Genomic DNA, 9,308 nt, shown 5'->3' on the forward strand with positions numbered 1-9,308 from the left:
AGTCGTCTTCTTCTTCAGATGATGAGCTGAATTCTCTAGGGAGCTCAAGGTTCTTTCCTTTCCCAGGCCTGATAGGAACGACATGTCTGTGATGGTCTTTTGGAAGAGGTTCCCTAATAATAAGGTCACTTGGTTGGCGTGAGTAGGGAGATGGTCTAGGAGAGAACTGATCCGTCACTACTTCAATATCAGCATTTAATTGATTGGTTTTGTTCGCTTTTTTAATGGTACTACCTTCTATGATGTTTTGATTGCTTTATAATAACCCCACCAGTTGAAGATTTTCCACGTTGACCAACTCCTTGACATTTTTCTCTTCAATAGACATGTTAGCAAGTTCTTCTACTCGGGAATACATTTCCCTAGTTGGAAGAGGTTGATGGAAAGGGCCTACATGCATGAAAGCCAAGTTGTTGGCCTTAATATCTTGAGTGAGGAAATATTCGGTGTAGTATTTTTTAGAATTCGATTTATGCACGATACCGTGGAGATACTTAATCCCTTTTTGCATATGGGAGAGGTTGAAAAAACTTGTATTCTTATGGCTTGGATTAGTCCTAAAGTCAAAAAGGTAATGCACTTCATGAGGAGTTGGTGGCTCCCAGCCTTGAAAGTAATAAAGAATATATAAAGCAGATTGTAACGACCCAAAATTACTAATAAGGCTTAAGGGCCTTGATTAGTGTGTCAGGAGGGCATAACTGGATTATGTGTGATTTAAATGATTAAATACATGGTTATGTGATAAGCATGCTGTTGACGGTCAGAACTCGTCAATGAAGTTAAGTTAGAAAAATCGAAATATAGAGCTTATCAATGAAAAATTTCAAAGATCTAGTCAGAAACACAAAGAATAGTTGCAGAAAGAAAATGGTGAAATTAACTTGTATTTCTTATGGTGTTGTGCTACAGTATTTCTTATGGCTCTAATGGCCCCTGATACATTGTGGTCTAGGAGACCAGATGGTACATGAGTACACTGTCAGAAGAGTGGTCTCAGGGGTTGTGGTGTCGACTACCGTACATGGTCAGAGTCCGTGGAGATGTCTCCACTACTTATTGAGTACAAGTGTCCGAGATTGCCTGGTGTGGATGATAACAAGTACTTCACTTGTACGGCCACTACTTATCTGGCATGGGCTTAGTGTCCGTACTTCTCTTGACTTGGTGTGAAACGCTATGAGGCCCCTCTAATTCGCCCTTATTGGTGTGTTAGAGAGATCCATGATCTTACCTCTTGTTGGACTTATGGTAAGAGTGGTGCCCAGTAGTTGGCGCTAATCTTAAGGGGTGAGATAAGACCCCTCTAGTGAGGCCAATTTTAGGAGGTGACCCTTAGTGGTGCGGATGAGGCTTGGTAGGGCCGAGTGCACCAAGAGGAGGCATGATGCAAGGCTTCGTGGAATGCCTCTAGCGAGGCATGGCTGCTGGGCGCGAGGCCCTCGTAAGATGCCTCTTGCGAGGCAGAACACCTGGGCAAGCTGAGTGGTGGCACGCAGCCTTCGTGAGACGCCTCTAGTGAGGCATGGCTGCTGGGCACGAGGCCCTCGCGAGACGCCCTTCGCGAGGCGGAGCATCTGGGCACGCAGCCTTCGCGAGACGCTTCCAGTGAGGCGTGACGGCTAGACGCGAGGCCCTTGCGAGACGCCCCTCGCAAGGCAGAGCATCTGGGCACACCGAGTTGTGGCACGCGCCTTTGCTAGACGCCTCCAGCGAGGCGTGGATACTGGGCGCGAGGCCCTCGCGAGACACCCTTCGCGAGGTGGAGCATCTGGGCAAGCAACCTTTGCGAGACACCTCCAGTGAGGCGTGGCAGCTGGGCACGAGGCCCTCTTGAGACGCCCCTCGCGAGGCAGAGCATCTGGGCACGCCACGTTGTGGCACGAAGCCTTTGCGAGACGCCTCCAATAAGGCATGGCCACTGGGTGCGAGGCCCTCATGAGACGCCCTTCGTGAGGCCCTCGCGAGACGCCCTTCGCGAGGCGGAGCATCTGGGCACGTTTCCTTCACGAGACGCCTCCAGCGAGGCATCACGGCTGGGCGCGAGGCCCTCTTGAGATGCCCTTCACGAGGCGGAGCATCTAGGCACGCCGAGTTATGGCACACAGCCTTCGCGAGACGCCTCCAGTAAGGCATGGCCGCTGGGCGCAAGGCCCTCGCGAGGCGCCCCTTGCGAGGCCTGTATTTAGGCATTTAGGGGACTATAATTGGTGCTTTGGACCTTTCACAATTACGAGGAGGTCTTGAAGAAGTTGTAGTTTGAGCTTCACTATGTTCCACTACCTTTTGTGTTGCTCTTCGAGCCACTTGAGGATCTTGGTCTTGAGGAAGTCGATTAGATTTTTTCACCCTCATTGGCGGATGTTGAAGCTGTTGATTAAGAAGTTGTTCTTCGTGAAGGAAGTATAAAGATGACCGGGGATGGATTTTCTTAAGGCGACGAAGGCGATCCTCGGGAGTACGACTGCTAGGAGATTTGGATGAAGAATCGCTGCTTTGAGGAGTGTCGATTGACTTGGGAACTGAAGAATCAGAGTTTGTATGGTTGTCACCTCCCCTGTAGTCGAAGCGATTCATCTACAAAATTGTATGGGGGGGTGAGTGAACCAAACAAACATAAATCAATGAATGCAAAGAAGAAATATTTACTACCCAGTAAACTATTTTATCTGAGTAGTAAAGATATTTTTAACTCCCCAGATAAACATGTATAAGAGCAACAATAATAAGCAAAAAATTTTGGTGCCTAAAATGGATGAACCATTTTTTTTACAAGCCCGAAGGCTAGAGAACATTAAGAGCCAAGCGGGTAGGCTCTGGTGTCTGATCGATTGGGCACTGATCAGTGTGGATAGGCGTGCGTCCGAGTGGTTTGCGTAGTGTCCGAGCGGATGAGGAGCGTCTGATCGGTTGGCGCGAGTGTTCGAGAGGATGGAGGAGCGTCCGAGCGGTGTGTGTGGTGTCCGAGTGGATGGAGGAGCACCCAATCGGTTGACGTGTGTGTCCAAGAAGCCATGTGCGCGTCCGAGAGATTGTGCTCTTGCATCCGAGCAGATGGTGGCATGCCTGAGCGGCTTGGGGGCGTGTCCGAGTGGTTAGAAGAAGATGAGCAATCTGCCATACACATGCTTTCCCAATAAATTATTTTCGTGGAGACAACAAATCTCAAGGGCATGGGACACAAACATGTTTATCTTACTCATGGGAGACTACAACAAAATCAAAGAGTGGAATTTGAAGAGTTCACGAGGTTCTAGGGAATTCATATGCTCATCAAATACCCATAAACCTAAACTTGCAATGTGGGATGGAAAATCATTTTTTCTTCAAATTTTCATAAAATTGGAGACCAAATTGATTTACCCATAGCCTAAACTATATCAAAACAGCCACAAATTGCATCATTCATCTAAAATTCATGCACAAATCCAAGAGTGCATTCCAAAAGGGGGTTTCGGCACATATAAGATTCTAACAAGAATTTATATAAATTTTTAAAGCTTAAAAAGCTTACAAATGAAGATGACGAAGAAGAACTTACACAAATATCTTGAAGAGGTGTTGATTTCTTGAAGGATCCTTAGATGTGCTTGAAGAAATTGGAGCACTTTTGGAGCTCTTTGGAGGTTTCGGCCAAAAGGAGAAAAATGGGTTGTAAGCACCTATGGGCCTATTTAAAGGAAAGAGGGGAAATTTTCACTTACCCTTAAAACTCTTAAAATTCTCTTGCTATTCTCTCCCCCACGATTGTGGACAGGTAACTACCATGGTCGTGGTCTAGAGAGTTCAGTAGTGGTTTGTTTGAAAAGGCATGAGAATTCAGAGAGTCAGTTTTTTTATGCCCTGAGCAGCTAAGAAAAAGTTTATTATGTGAGTAAATCATATAATAAACTTGGGGGGCAAATGTTATCCCCAAAATTTGAATATGATGACGTGGCATTCAAAAGTAAAAAGTGGCAATGCATGGTAGTGAGTGACACATTAATAGTCAATAAATGTGTTGACTAAGGAGGGCAAAGGTTTGAGATTAATTTTTGGAGTTGGATATTACTGGTCATGAAAATTATCTATCTGGTCTGGAAGTAATTTGACCGACCAGGTAAAATTTATGTCCGCCCAGTAGAATGTTTTGGCTGACCGGTGAAGAGTTTTGGCCGACCAGTTACTTTTTCATTTACACTTAAGAAACTCAATTGACACAGGTTCATCTGATCTTGAGTGTAGGTTCTATATGTCACAACTCTAAGTGGATTAGGCTATTACCAATAAATTAGGGCTAAACCACTATAAAATTATTGGTGTCGTATTTTCTCTTGAACGTTACTGTAGTTTTGATGTCTATTCGTCATTGGCCAAAATCGTGGTCAACACTTAGGTTATAATAAATAATATTTCTAGGATCAGCTTCAATAATTAAACCTTATGTTAAAATTAATATTTCTAAACTATAGGCTAAACTTACAAAATCCATAACTATCTCTATGAGTTTCCAAATAATTCCGGGCGTGAACCAATATCCACGAAAACTAAAATACTACAGCAAGGTACTACTATCTAACTAAGTAAAATTCTGAGGAACTATATACCAGTCCTTTAACAATTTTTTGCCCAAACGGATCTCTACACATGAAGATTATCCACCCTATGAATAAAAATACTTCTACATACAGTTAACATTTCAACCAAGAAGGTTTTTTCATGCATGGAAACGGAAGGAACCCTATATATATAAAAAGAGGAAAAAAGTATGGTTCAAAGAACTTAAACAAAGTCGATATTGGGAATAAAGAGATTGTGGATTGAAAGGTCAGAACCAGGAATAAGGCGATGGAACCAAGCGAACCAATGTTACTTTGCTTTTTTGGCTTGGAGAACATGCAAGGGTTTGAGAGCTGTGATTCATGTTTTTCTCTTCTAAAAATTGATAGGAAAAAGTGAAAATGAAGAAGGTGAACAAGGGGTTTAAATAGGAAAAAAGATGGCATTTGAAGGGGAATCTAAGCCCTTGATTCAGGTAAAAACGTGATCCAACAAGCCACGTATAATCTCTAGAACTGGCAGAAAAAAAGGGATTATGAAATGACGTATGCAGAAAGAGATTACTCGAGTACTCATAGCATCCATCCATGTGTTGACACACGCCCACACTCGAGTATTGTGGGTGGGCACGTTTTCCGAAATTGAAGTTCAAAAGTTTCCTTGTCATGGGATTCAAACCAACACTTTTAAGGGGGCAAAATGTTACACCCAAATTTTGAGAATAAATAAACAGCCTCAAAAAGTAGTATCGTAAGGTGAGGGCATTTATTTAATAATTATTAATGTTATACTTTTACAAGTATAAATGAACTTTCGGAGCTATGTCATTTGCACTCGAGCATGAGTTGCAGGCTTAAAGGCAACAAGAGTCTCGTCCAAAATATGGGTTCGAAAGAGCAATCGAGCAAGGAGGTAGCGAAAAATGGAACGATGAGCTCGAAGCTACATATGATATTGAAATTGCGTTGGAGAAATATTCAAGCTCAAAGACGCGTTAAATTAATAAACGAATAGGAAATTCCTATAATCAAGGGATTTAGTTCAAACCGTGTTATCAACCCTATTGTTGAGGGATATTTGTTTACAATAAATGTGATTTATTGTATTTAATATACGGGATTTGTTACTCCAATTAAACCATTCTATGGGTAGCACAATATCCCTGAGATTAAGGGAGGATTCTTGTAATCTGGCCTATAAATAGCCTGGGAATAGTCACTTGTAAACACACGCTATTTTGTACTGAGAAATGTCTCTGTGAAATTGCTCTAAAAAAGCTTGAATTCAGAGCTCAATAAAAGTGATTCGTGGACTTAGCCAGATTCTAAATGTTGAACCACGTAAAAATCTTTGTTCATCTTTTCTTACTAAATTATATATTTGCTCTTTTTTTAGTTGACGAAAAACATCATCAATAGTGTGTAATATTTAGGTGCATTTTAACGGTTCACATATCATTACTCTGTTAAGTAATATGTTAATTAGCAATACTAATAAATATATATTTAAAAAAGTCATGCCTTGTCTATTGACATGGTTTGAGTGTTTTTGACATGGTTTTAGTGTTTTTATTTGTGTCTTTGTCTTTGTTCTAGAGGTTTTTTGAGAGTTTTGATTACTATGGCTTCAAACACTACAACAGTAAGGGAGATTGAGAAAATTTGGGTGGATATGATGCTGGAAGATGGATAAAAAGATGGCTTATCATACCATAATATATGTAATGACCCAAATTTCCTAATAAGGCTTAGGCCTTGATTAGGAGGCCGGGAGGGCTATAATTGATTTATTATGCAATTAAATGATTATATGCATGATTATGTGAATTATATTATTATATGATGATAAATGCATGCATGTGGGTCCACTTTTCATTTTAAGGGCATTTTGGTAATTTGGCCAGTTTATGGCATATTTGTATATTTTCATGCATGTTGGTGAGTTATGGATGAGGCCACGTTATAATGTAGATTTGTTCGAGCTATTCGGCATAAGACGATCTTTGTATGCAAGTTATCGATTTGGCCATAACGAGGTCATTTACCAGGCTCGGGGTGAGTTTCAGGGTAATTTTATGTTTAGTGCATTACCGAGAATTAAAGGGTAATGGGATATGGATTATTATTATTATTTCAGAATATTGGAAATAACGGGAATTGGAGGACGTTAATTGTGATTAGCAGGATAAGTGGGAAATGACATTTTTGCCCTTGGGGGCTCTTAAGAAAAGATGATAGGCTTGGGGGAATTTTGGTCTTTTGACCAAGGGATATATTTACTTATGGAAGGCTGTAGAAAACTAAACCAAAAACAGAGCCTCTTTTCCTTCTTCCTCTCGATCATTCTTTTTCTCTTTTTCCGTTGAAATTTTTGAAGCTCCAATTGATGATTCAAGCTAGGGAATCAAGCCTTGGGGGTCTAGGATTGTGTTCAACCATTGAAGAGGGTTTAATCTTGACCTTGAGGTACCAATTCAACCATGGAAACTCTGGTTTTTGCTCTGTTTTTCATTGATTTTTAGTTGGGTATTTTGGATTGGATGGTTGAGATATTCATTGAAGTTTTTGGCAAAGTTTGATTGGGTTTTGATGCCTAGGACTTGTAGAATGGGTTTTTGGGTTCATTTGTGAGTTTGGTTGAGGTTTAGAATCTATAGAGTCCCAGGACTTTACTTAGCTAGTTAGATAGTAGTAGTAGTAGTAGCTAGTAGTAGTTATAGTATGATAGTTACTGTGGTTTTTGGTTCAAGCCGGGACTTAATTGAACACTCGTAGCAACACTTATAGATTTTATAAGTTTCACCTGTAGTTCAAGAATATTAATTATAACATAAGGTTTGATTAATATAGCTGATTAGAAAGATGTAATTTATTATACTATGAGGTTTAGATAGAATTAATAAGATCATGACACTTGTCGTGTGCATGTTTATTTAAGGATTTAATTATAGTTTAAATAAAAGAAAGTTCTAGAAACTCTAGAATCTTCCAAGACATTAAGAGCATGGCACTTGTCATAATCTTGTTTATTTGAGGATTTAAGCATTTTAAGTGGATAATTGAAAAATAAAAGTTTCTAGAAGCTCTAGACCCTTCCAGAACTTGCTGGAATCACGTATTACTCAGTCAAACCTAATTAATCAATTCAAATTATGCTGAAAAAGTGCAATTACATGTTTAATATATTCACGTATGCCGATATATCACAACATAGGGGGCAGATATATCGCCTACATATGATACAAAAAACACGTCAACTTTGCACGAACGATCGAACCAGCCTCGGCAATACTAGGAGAGGCGATATTGCCTATAGGGGGCGATATATTGACCCCACCTATGTATTTTTGAAAGTTCAGTTTTTCAATTTTAAAAATAGCCTTAACATCTTCACAAGCCTCTGAACATTTTTGACCGAGTCTTAAGCACCTGTTGAACGAATATTCAAATATTTTTCAATTAATAATCATTATTCTATTCAAGCTAAAAGAAGGTGGTTCCACTCCTTGAACTCTATAAAAAGAACCTAGTACCCAGCCATTTTTCTCATTCTTGAAGCTGCTAGGGTTACTATAGAGTGACAAACACTTGGGTTGGGATAAAGGCTTTATCATCCTAAGCTTTATAAACACTTGGGAAGTGAGATATAGAGTGTGTTTTCAATATCGAGGTGTAGATCAGTTTTAGTACATCCAAATGTATTCTTATTCTCAAGTTCATTTCTGTATGGTTCTTTAGCTTTCATTCAGATCCTAACTCATTATTTTCAATTCTTGGTTAGGTATTTAAGTTCTTTGAACTTGAGGTTCCTTTTCGGTAAGCTTCTTCTTGGTGATTTAGGTCTCCTCTTTATCATCTCTTATCTTTAGAAATACTCACCATCTTTATTGTTGGTTTTAGGAGTGTTCCAAATCCCGTCCTTGTTCTCAAATATCCCGGTGTTGGTAAGGAAAATAGGATAGATTTTATATGTTTATATGATATATTATATGATATGTTATCTTATCTTATGTTATGTTATGATACGTTTACGTTATGTATGTTTATAGTCCTTGGGCGCTTGACTTGTCTAGCTAGCAAGCCCCAAAAATTTATGGGCATATGACTTGCTTGGCTAGCAAGCCCCACAAATCTATGGGCATATGCCTTGCTTAACAAGCCCCAAGAAGTATGATGGCCATTGTAGGTTTATATGATATATGTTTTATAGTATATGTTTAAGATATAGTCTTATGTATATGCTTATATGTGTTAGTATATTTTCCTTGCTGGGCATTAGGCTCATTTCTTTATTTTTATGTATGCAGGAAAATAGATATGGCGAATGGATTCTTAGTAGCTTGGCTTGTGTATTAAGGATGAAGGGATTCGATGGACTGAGTGACGATTAGAGGACAACGTTATTTTTTAGTCTCTTTAAAATTATGTTTTCATGTATTTTCCGCATTTAGCTTTGTAAACAATTTATTTTAGTTTAAAGTTATGTTTTATTTTAAAACAATGGGATCCCATATCGCTCATTTATGTATTTCAATATTTACTTTGCGGTTTTTAATAAAGTTATGAGTATTTCTTATGTATGTTTTCTTAAAAATATTGGCTATGTCTAGTAATTTTAATGGTCCAAGGTCCTAGAATTAGTTGGGTCATTACAGTTGGTATCAGAGCAATGGTTCATTCGCATAAAGTTCTCCTTGATACACATGCTCAAGCTCTGAATCTAATCGTCAATGTAAGTATTTATTTTATAGTTATTATGTTTATATGTAT

This window comes from Humulus lupulus, chromosome 4, assembly GCF_963169125.1.
Source record: "Humulus lupulus chromosome 4, drHumLupu1.1, whole genome shotgun sequence".
NCBI lineage: Eukaryota > Viridiplantae > Streptophyta > Magnoliopsida > Rosales > Cannabaceae > Humulus > Humulus lupulus.